Source organism: Jaculus jaculus, chromosome 8 (genome assembly GCF_020740685.1).
Source record: "Jaculus jaculus isolate mJacJac1 chromosome 8, mJacJac1.mat.Y.cur, whole genome shotgun sequence".
Lineage (NCBI taxonomy): Eukaryota > Metazoa > Chordata > Mammalia > Rodentia > Dipodidae > Jaculus > Jaculus jaculus.
This window is the reverse complement of record NC_059109.1, coordinates 71,981,494-71,991,121: the sequence shown is the minus strand read 5'-3', so window position 1 is coordinate 71,991,121 and position 9,628 is coordinate 71,981,494. Positions and strand designations below refer to the sequence as shown.

Below are 9,628 nucleotides of genomic sequence, written 5' to 3'. Positions count from 1 at the left end.
GTTTGCAATGGCTAGAGGCCCCGGCTTGCTTATTCTCACACTCTACCTCTCTCTTTCCCCCTCTGTCTGTCTCTAATAAATAAATAAATAAAAATAAAAATGTCTCTCTAAAAAATGAATATATACTCCACTAAGTTTGAAAATCTGAAAGAAATGGATAATTTTCTAGATTTATATGACTTACCAAAATTAAACCAAGATGAGACAAACTGTTTCAACATAACTATGACTGGAACTGAGATCAAAGCTGTTACAAAAAAAATCACCCAACATAAAAATGTCCAGGCCCAGGCAGGTGCAGCGTGGATCTTCACCATGTGGGTCATCTTCGCGCCTTCCTGGCTGCGAGGCACGGCGAAGATCAATCAGGACATCGTCCAGCAGCTCCTGGAGGAGAATGACCAGCTGATCCACTGTATCATGGAGTATCAGAACAAGAGCCGAGTGAACGAGTGCGTGTAGTATCAGCACGTACTGCATAGAAATCTCATTTATTTAGCAACAGTCGCAGATAGCAACATAGCCATTTCTTCAAAAGCACCAGAATAATCTTCCTGGTGGCCAGCATGAGGAATGACTGAATGTGGATCCATCCCCTGTGAGACAGAATTGTTACCAGCTCAGCTATTTGAAATATAAGTGAAGATTGTGTGGAAGTGTGAAGAAAACTATGAGCTCACTGTCTTCTCAATGTAAATATTAAGGAATTGAGCAAATCCCTCAAGAAGACTGTAAGGCATTTAGGTATATGACACCAGTACCACTTTCAGTCAGTAATTAACAGTAATTCTAGTTATTATCGAATATCATGTGATGATAAGTGATGCAGTGATTTCTTCAGTACCACAAAATGTCTGCTGATTAATCTGAGTTTGGATCAAAACTATGTTACTACATTACATATTGTTCATATCAATTTAACAATACTTAACAATTGCCCATCATTATTATCATTATCATTATTATTATTATTATTATTGTTATTTGACCACTTGTTGGAAAAAACAAATAAGTCATTTGTCCTAGAATTTCTCATGTTCTAGAATCATTCAGTTAGGTTCTTGTAGTCCTGCTACGCCCCACTGCCACCGACGTTTCCTGTATACTGGTAGATGTAGAGATGCATTCAAACTCGGGTTCTGCAAGAAGGTGACAAATGTCTCATTTGGGTCACGTAAGGAAGTGACCTGATTTATTTTCAAGTGTCCAACAGCCTTTCATTTATATTATAACCCAGCTTTTAACTCATTAGGAATGACATAGGTGATTTTTTTCTAGTGTTGTCATTTCTTCTGCCATTTTTAGCTGTATCCGTGGTTGTTGAATGCCCCTAGTGTGCTCAACTCCCCAAAGAAGGAAAAGAGGCAGAGCAGTCTCCAAGAAAAGTAAGTGGTGTCCAGTCAGCATCCTTTAGTCCTCATACCTGATTGATTTTAGTAGTCCCTTCATAAAAAACAAATCTGTGGATTCTTCAGTTTCTTCTGCACTATGACAGCATCTGCATATAACTCGCACATCCTCCCTTATACTTCCTGTCTTCTCTAGAGTGCCTACAATACCCAATACAGTCAGTGAGAATAGTTGTTATCCTGTGCTGTTTAGGAGACAGGGGCTCGGGAAAGTGTACACACGTAGAGTACAGATGCAAAAATTAAAATTTTAAAAATATTTTCAATATATTTTGATTGAACTCTTAGATGTGGAGGACCAACTATATACCCTACTTTCTTTTTTTTTTTTTTTCTTTTTGGTCTTTCGAGGTAGGGTCTCTCTCTAGCCCAGGCTGACCTGGAATTCACTATGGAGTCTCAGGGTGGCCTCGAACTCATGGAGATCCTCCTACCTCTGTCTCCCGAGTGTTGGGATTAAAGGCGTGCGCCACCACGCCCGGCTTATATACCTTACTTTCTAATGTGCTAAGTTGCTTTTGTACTTTAACTATTCTGAGCATCATTTTGCTACATGAAGTTAACTGTTACTTTTGGTAACAATAATTAGTTGACTTTTAAATTCTGTTTTGTTTTGCTTTTTTGGCTTTTTCAAGGGAGGGTCTCACTCTAGTCCAGGCTGACCTGGAATTCACTCTGTAGTCTCAGGGTGGCCTCGAACTCATGAAGATCCTCCTACCTCTGCCTCCTGAGTGCTGGGATTAAAGGAGTGCCTGGCTTGACTTTTAAATTCTATTTGCCATTTAGCAGCCAATTCTTTTCAGAAGTACAGTGGAAGAGATGCTACTTATAAGATGGGATTGAGTCCTCTATAGAAGTTAAAGCACTTGGCTCTCTGTCAGCATTTGGTTTGGATTCTTCATTGTGGGGCCATCCTCTGAGTTGAATATTTGATAGTGCCTCTCCTCTACACATTAAATGCTATTTAACACCCTTTTCAGCTATGACAACCATAATTGTAACATTACCAAATGTTCCCTAGAGGACAAGTCACCCCGAGTAGAGAACCACTATTCTGTGGTCAGGGCTTATTTTAGAGACAGAAGTGAGTGAATAACAAAAAAAGTTTTATGGTAAATAGCTTCAGGTTATGGAATAAGTATCTATTATATGTAAAATTATATATTGGTTGGGTACTTTATAAAACTTGACAAATTTGTCAAATTTGAAATCCTAAGGCAGGTTTATTCTTAACTGTTGTATAATGAATAAAATAGAATTTTCTTAGAAAGCTAAATGTTTTGTAACTCTAATTGTTAAATATGAACAGTTGATTTATATTTTAAAATATGGCTATTTAGTAAGTATTTATTTTAAAAGTTATAAAAATTATCACATTAAAAAAATTTAAGATGGGGGCTGGAGAGATAGCTTAGCAGTTAAGGCATTTACCAGCAAAGTCAAAGGACCCAGGCTTAGTTCCCCAGTACCCATGTAAAGTCTGATACACAAAGTGACACATGCATCTGGGGTTTGTTTGCAATATCAAATAAATAAATAAAAATTTAAAACTTTAAAAAAGATGTTATGAATAAAGCACATGGAACTTTTTTGGATAATGGCACACCCAGAAGCCATATTGTTACTAGAAAAAGTTCAGTGCCAGGAATGGGATACCTTCCAGTGAGTTGTTGCCCAGGGAGGTCCCTGATGCCCCCAAAACATTACAAGCCATTGCCAAGGCTCTTGGTTTCCCACCAGAAATAGAGGGTAAGACCCTACTGCTGAAGACTACACACACTTGGTTTGCAAGGTCACTGAGAAATCAAGCTGGAGCTGAGCTTAAAACCTCTACCCTGTGGGCTAGCTGACGGAAAGCTGGTAAAAGCTATGTTGCATATAGTCCTATGGGAGTGAGAAGTCATCAATGGTGGTAAACAGGAGTAGACATTGCAAGACTTAAGATTGGCCAGCCAGGCCAAATGACCCCACAGGTGTAATAGTGGCATGACTATTATGGAGAAAAGCAATTTCTCTCTAATTGAACTGAAGCCTGCTCCATGGGAGCATACTTGGTACTGAAAACCTAGTCAAAAATCTAAAGTCATTAACCTGAGGGGTGTAATGCCTGCTGCTGTTTTCTGGCTCAATACATATACTATGCCCACCAAAGTGCCCTGTAAGCACTTTTCTTTATGTTCATACCCATATATTAATGTACTCTTACTTTACTTTTTCTTTTTCTTCTCTCTCTCTCTTTTCGAGGTAGGGTCTCATTCTGTGGCTCAAGCAGACCTGGAATTCACTATGTAGTCTCAGGGTGGCCTTGATCTCCTGGTGATCCTCCTACCTCTGCCTCCTGAGTGCTGGAATTAAAGACATATGCTACCATACCTGCTCAACTCTCAGTTTTGTTTTTGTTTTTTTTTTTTAATATATATGATTTATTTTTATTTTTAAAATGTTTTATTTACTTATTTGAGGGTGGGGGAGGAGCATACCAGGGTCTCTAGCAATTGCAAAGGTACTCCAGACACATGTGCCACTTTGTGCATCTGACTTTATGTGGGTTCAACTCTCAGATTTGATTAGAGAAACTTCTGTTTTCAGATGGTGGTGACCAGCAGGGTGACCACAAGAGTCACTATAGTGGGGGACTTCCAGGTAAGATGGCAGCATAGGAGCCATGCCAAATCAGCCTAAGGAGGGATTTAAGCAAAACCACAGCAAAATACAGTCTTCTGAAAAGTGAAGGAGTATAGGTTATTCTTAGACACAGTGGAGAAACAGGAGAGACCAAGATCCACCAGAAAGGAGGAAAATGGCCAAAATCCTACTGAGGCACTTGTGATCCACTGACCCACGTGATCTGCGCACCAGCCCAGCACTGCCCACTAGGTGCACAAAGTGGTGGCAGCCGCAGAGACCAAATGAGGGGATTTTCCAACCTCATCAGCCTCCTTGCAAAGTCAAGAAATCTGAAGAAAAGACATCTGAGGTCAACTAAGGAGCTACTGAAAGGGATATAGGCAGGACTGTGTGAGCAACTCCAGGCTTCCTGCACTCTCCCATCCCCCAACCATCAGGACCATGGACCTCTGGCATTTAGCCCCTGGTGCGCATCCAGCACAGTTGATCAGAACTCCAGCTCCACAGCACAACACGGATGGAGGTGGGCACTCAGCATTGGTGAGATTGGAAGCCACTCCAAAAGGTAACAAGGCCAACTGACAAAACAAACAAACAAACAAACAAAAAACAGGTACCTAGGCCTGCAATGGAAGAGCTAATCTTTTTTTCCATGTCAGGGCAGGTTATGGGTTACATATTCTTGGTTGGCTTTACCATTTTCAAATAAACTGTATTTGGGGGTTGAGTATTGTTGCCTTTGATGCTTTCAGATTTATAGGGCCTTTGTCTTTTTCTTTTTTGTCATTACTGGGGGCAGGATCTGATTCAGTTGAAAAAATTGAAAAGATTAAGGGTGTAGAGCAACACACACCCTTAGAGATTTTGGCTTTAAAAGACTATCTGTTTTAATCCCCACAATTGCATACTCTGTGCTGGTAGACTTCAAGCCAACATTAGTGAGGAAAGATAAAGAAACACTCCAACAGGAGGACATTACAATCCTAAACATATATGCACTAATATGGGGGCTCCAAATTTCATCAAACACTATTAGACTTAAGGTCACAGATAATACCAAACACAATTGTAGTGGGTGACTTCAATACCCCACTCTCATCAATTGACAGGCCATCCTAGCAAAAAATAAACAGAGACAACTGGATTAAATAATGTCATGGAACAAATGGACCTAACAGATATCTACAGAACATTCCATCCAAATGCTGCAGAATGTACATTTTTCTTAGCAACACATGAACCATACTCTAAAATAGACCATATATTAGGACACAAAGCAAATATCAACAAGTACAGGAAAACTGAAATAATCCCTTGTACTTTCTAAACACAATGGGATTAAACTGCAAATCAGTAACAAGAAAGACTACAGATCATACAGAAATTCATAGAGACTAAACAGTACACTATTGAATGATAGTCATTGAAGAAATCAAAAAGAAAATCAATAAATTCATAGAATCAAATGATGATGATAATAAAACATACTAAAACTTTTGGGATACAATGAAGGCAGTCCTAATAGGAAAATTAAAATTCCAATGGCATTCTTCCCAGAAATAGAAAAAACAATCCTAAAACACATTTGAAAACACACACACATACACACAAATTCTCGAATAGCCAAAACAATTTTGAGCAACAAAAATAAGGCTGGTGGTATCACAATACCTGATTTTAAGCTATATTATAAAGCCATAGTAACCAAAACAGCATGGTACTGGCACAAAGACTGACATATAGATCAATGGAACAGCAACAGCCATCTGATTTTTTACAAAGTGCCAAGAATATTCATTGGAGAAAAGACAGACTCTTCAATAACTGGGGCTGGGAAAGCTGGATATCTATATGTACAAGGATGAAAATACATCCTTGTCTTTCTCCAGGCACAAGAATTAAATCCAAGTGGATCAGGGACCTTAATATAAGACCTGTAATTCTTAACTTGTTAGAGGAAAAGGTAGGGGAAGCCCTTCAACATATTGGCATAGGTAATGATTTTCTGTATATAACCTCAATTTCAAAGGAAATGAAACCACTAATCAACCACTGGGATCTCATAAAATTGCAAAGCTTTTGTAAAGTAAAGGACACTGTGAATAGAGCAAAGAGACAACCTACAGAATGGGAGAAGATCTTTGCCAGCTACACATCTGGCAGAGGATTAATACTCAGAATACACAAAGAACTCAAAAAACAGAACAATAAGAAATCAAACCACCCAATTAAAAATCGGGCTATGGAACTAAATAGAGAATTCTCATTGGAAGAAATGCAGGTGGCACATAAACATCTAAAAAAGTGTTCTACGCCCTTAGCCACCAGGGAAATGCAAATTAAAACTACTTTGAGATCCCATCTCACTCCTGTCAGAATGGCTATCATCAAGAAAACAACAATAAATGTTGGTGAGAATGCAGAAAAAGGGGAATGTAATCTGGTTCACCCACTGTGGAATCAGTGTGAAGGTTCTTGAGACAGCTAAAAATAGATTTACCATATGATTCAGCTATAGCACTCCTAGGCATATATCCAGTTACTCTTCTCACTACCTTAGAGATACTTGCACGACCATGTTTATTGCACTGTATTCACAATAGCTAGGAAATGGAACCAGCCTAGATGTCCATTCACAGATGAATGGATAATAAAGATATGACACATTTACACAATGGAGTTAAATTCAGTGGTGTGGTGGTTTGATTCAGGTGTCCCTCATAAACTTAGGTGTTCTGAATACTAGGTTCTCAGCTTATGGAGCTTCCCCCTTGATACTGTAAGCCAAAATAGAACTTTTTCCCACAAGCTGCTCTTGATTGGGTGATTTCTACCAGCAATGCAAATCTGACTGCAACAGTAAAGTGGTACTGAGAAGTCTGATTGCTGCTAGACACCTGACTGTGTGGCTTTGGCCTTTTGGAGCTGATAACCTAGAGGAATCTGGAAGGATTTGAAACCTTGGCCTAAGAGACAACTTACAGTGCTGTAAGTACAGCTTGATGGACTATTCTGGTCAGAGTTGAAAGACCTGAATGCAGTGAGAATGATGGACTGTGAGGTTTGGCTTATGAGGATGAGAAAGAGCTGTGCTTGGACTGGGCTAGCAGTTTGTTTGAGAAGCTTGCTCTTGTGCCCATGTTCTGAGAAGTCGTGCAGGGTTGCTTTGCGAAGAAATGAACTGGTGTGAGCAGAGGGATATGGCACAGAAAGAAAAATCTTTGGGTGAACTGCTGCCCATTCAGCTGCAACTGAGAGATTACAACCTTTGAGATTGGGCTAGCTGACCTGTGCTGGGGCAACAGAAAGAATGTCAACTCTTTTGAAAGGGCCTGAGTGCTCAAGGAGTGTCCTGTTCTTCAAAGTCTGCTTTATTCCCCCCGGATTAACAAATTGGTACTCTACCTGGTATTGTGGAGTATAAGAAATGCAGGAAAGAGGGGGTCATTGAGTTTGCAACAGGGTCTTGTGTTTTGAAAATGGCCATGGTCAGTGTGAAACAGGTTTGCTGGATGCCTGCATGGAGACCCCATAGGTCCCTAAGGATGAACCATAGGTTTTAATGGAGGCCCAGGGGAGATGCCAGTACCACGAGATGGCTGCTAAGGAAAGCTGCTGGCCCAGATGAAGTTTTCCAGGAATGTGAACAGCCTAGCTGGAGGGGCAGAATTGGAATGCCAGAGACTTGCTGCTGGTTAGAATGATCAGACTTGGAGATTTGTCACTGGCTAAAGTTGTTGGACTTGAAGCTACAGAGTTTGATGTTTGCCTGGTTGTTTTAAATCTTATATTGGCTGAATATTTCTTTGCTATGCCCAATGCCATCTTTTGCAGTGTGAATGTTTATTCTGTGCCATTATGGGTTTTCGGGGGGATTTTTTGGTATTATGGCTCAGTTAAAGGATGTTGGACTATGGGGATGTATGAACATCATTGGAATTGATAAAAAATATGGGGGATTTTAAAGTTGGACTGAATGCATTGCATTTTACATCATGGATGGTTATCAGTTTTGGGGGCCAGTGGTGGAATGTGGTGGTTTGATTCAGGTGTCCCCCATAAATATAGGTGTTCTGAATGCTAGGTTCTCAGCTGATGGAGATTTGGGAATTAATGCCTCCTGAGGGAGTCTAAAATACCCATAAGCCTGAGAGCAGGCTTATAGGTATTTTAGCCATTGTCCCCTTGACAGTGTTTGGCACAGTCTCCTGTTGCTATGGTCCACCTTATGTTGGACAGGGGATAATGGCCACTCTCTGTCCATGTCATCGTTTTCCCTGCCATCATGGAGCATCCCCCTGGAGCCTGTAAGCCAAAATAAAATTCTTTGTTTCCACAAGTTGCTCTTGATTGGGTGATTTCTACCAGAAATGTGAACCTACTGCAACAAGCAGTAAAGAAAACTGAAATTATAAAATTTGCAGGGAAATGGATGGATCTGGAAAGGATTACAGTAAGTGAGGTAACCCTGGCCCAGAGAGCCAAATGTTGCATGTTCTCTCTCATATGTGGATCCTAGCTATAAATGTATAGACTTGTGTGTGAGCTGGAACCAAAAATCCATAGCAAAGGCCAGTAAGCTAGAAAAAGGCTATAAGGGAGGGAGGAGAGGGAAGACTTGTATATATGTAAGTAGAAGAACTGATTACAGGGAGGGGAAAGGCCTAAGTGAGGCCAGGGGAAGAGATTGTGTAAAAGAAGGGTGGTGGGGGAGGGCCAATCAAAATTTAAGATATTTTGAGTAAGACATATGAAAACCTAATTTCCAGAAGCTATAGGTTGTTACTAGAAAATTTTCAATGCCAGGTATGGGATACCTTCCAGTGAGTCATTGACCAGGGAGGTCCCTGTTGCCTCCAAAATATTACAGGATATTGCCAATGCCCTTGGTTTCCTTTGAGAAACAGATGGTAAGACCCTATTGGTGAAGACTTCACATGCCTGAGTAGCAAAGTCACTGAGAAATCAAGCTGGTGCTGAGCAGAACACCTTCTCCCTTGTAGACCAGCCAACTGAAAGCTGGGAAAAGCTGCACTGTATTCAGCTCTATGGTAGACAGAAGTCATCAGCAGTGAAAACAGTGGACACTGGAAGCCTCAAGTTTGGCCAGATAAGCCAAATGACTGAATGAGTGCAACAGTGGCATGTCTGCTCTAGGGGAAACTATCTGCTCTTTAATTGGACCGAAGACCCGCTCTATGGGAGGGAATATATGTTTGGTACTGAAAACCTAATTAAAAACCTATGGTAGGGGTGGTCATGAGCCTTAGGAGTATAAAGCCTGCTCTTGTCTGGATAAATGCATATATTATTCTTACCAAATTGCCCTGAAAGCACTATATTTAATGTTCATATTCATATATTAATTCTACTCTCACTTCTGGTTAGAGAAGCTTCTCTTTTCAGAAGGTGATGACCACTGGGATGACCCAAAGGCAACATAGTGCTGAGAAGAAGGGATGGAGGAGTGTCCAGCACTGAAACATCACACCCTTCAAGGCTCAGGGTCCATTGTGGAAGAGGTGGCAGACAGAATGTAAAAGCCAAAGAAAGGGTACCACTCCCTACAATGCAACTGTCTAGACAGGAAT

The 9,628-nt window shown here is 40.5% G+C and overlaps 1 pseudogene; it reads left to right on the top strand.

The window, feature by feature from the left end:
• The first annotated feature begins 315 nt into the window (after nucleotides 1-315).
• Nucleotides 316-857, top strand: LOC123462984 (annotated as a pseudogene).
• Nucleotides 858-9,628: the final 8,771 nt, after the last annotated feature.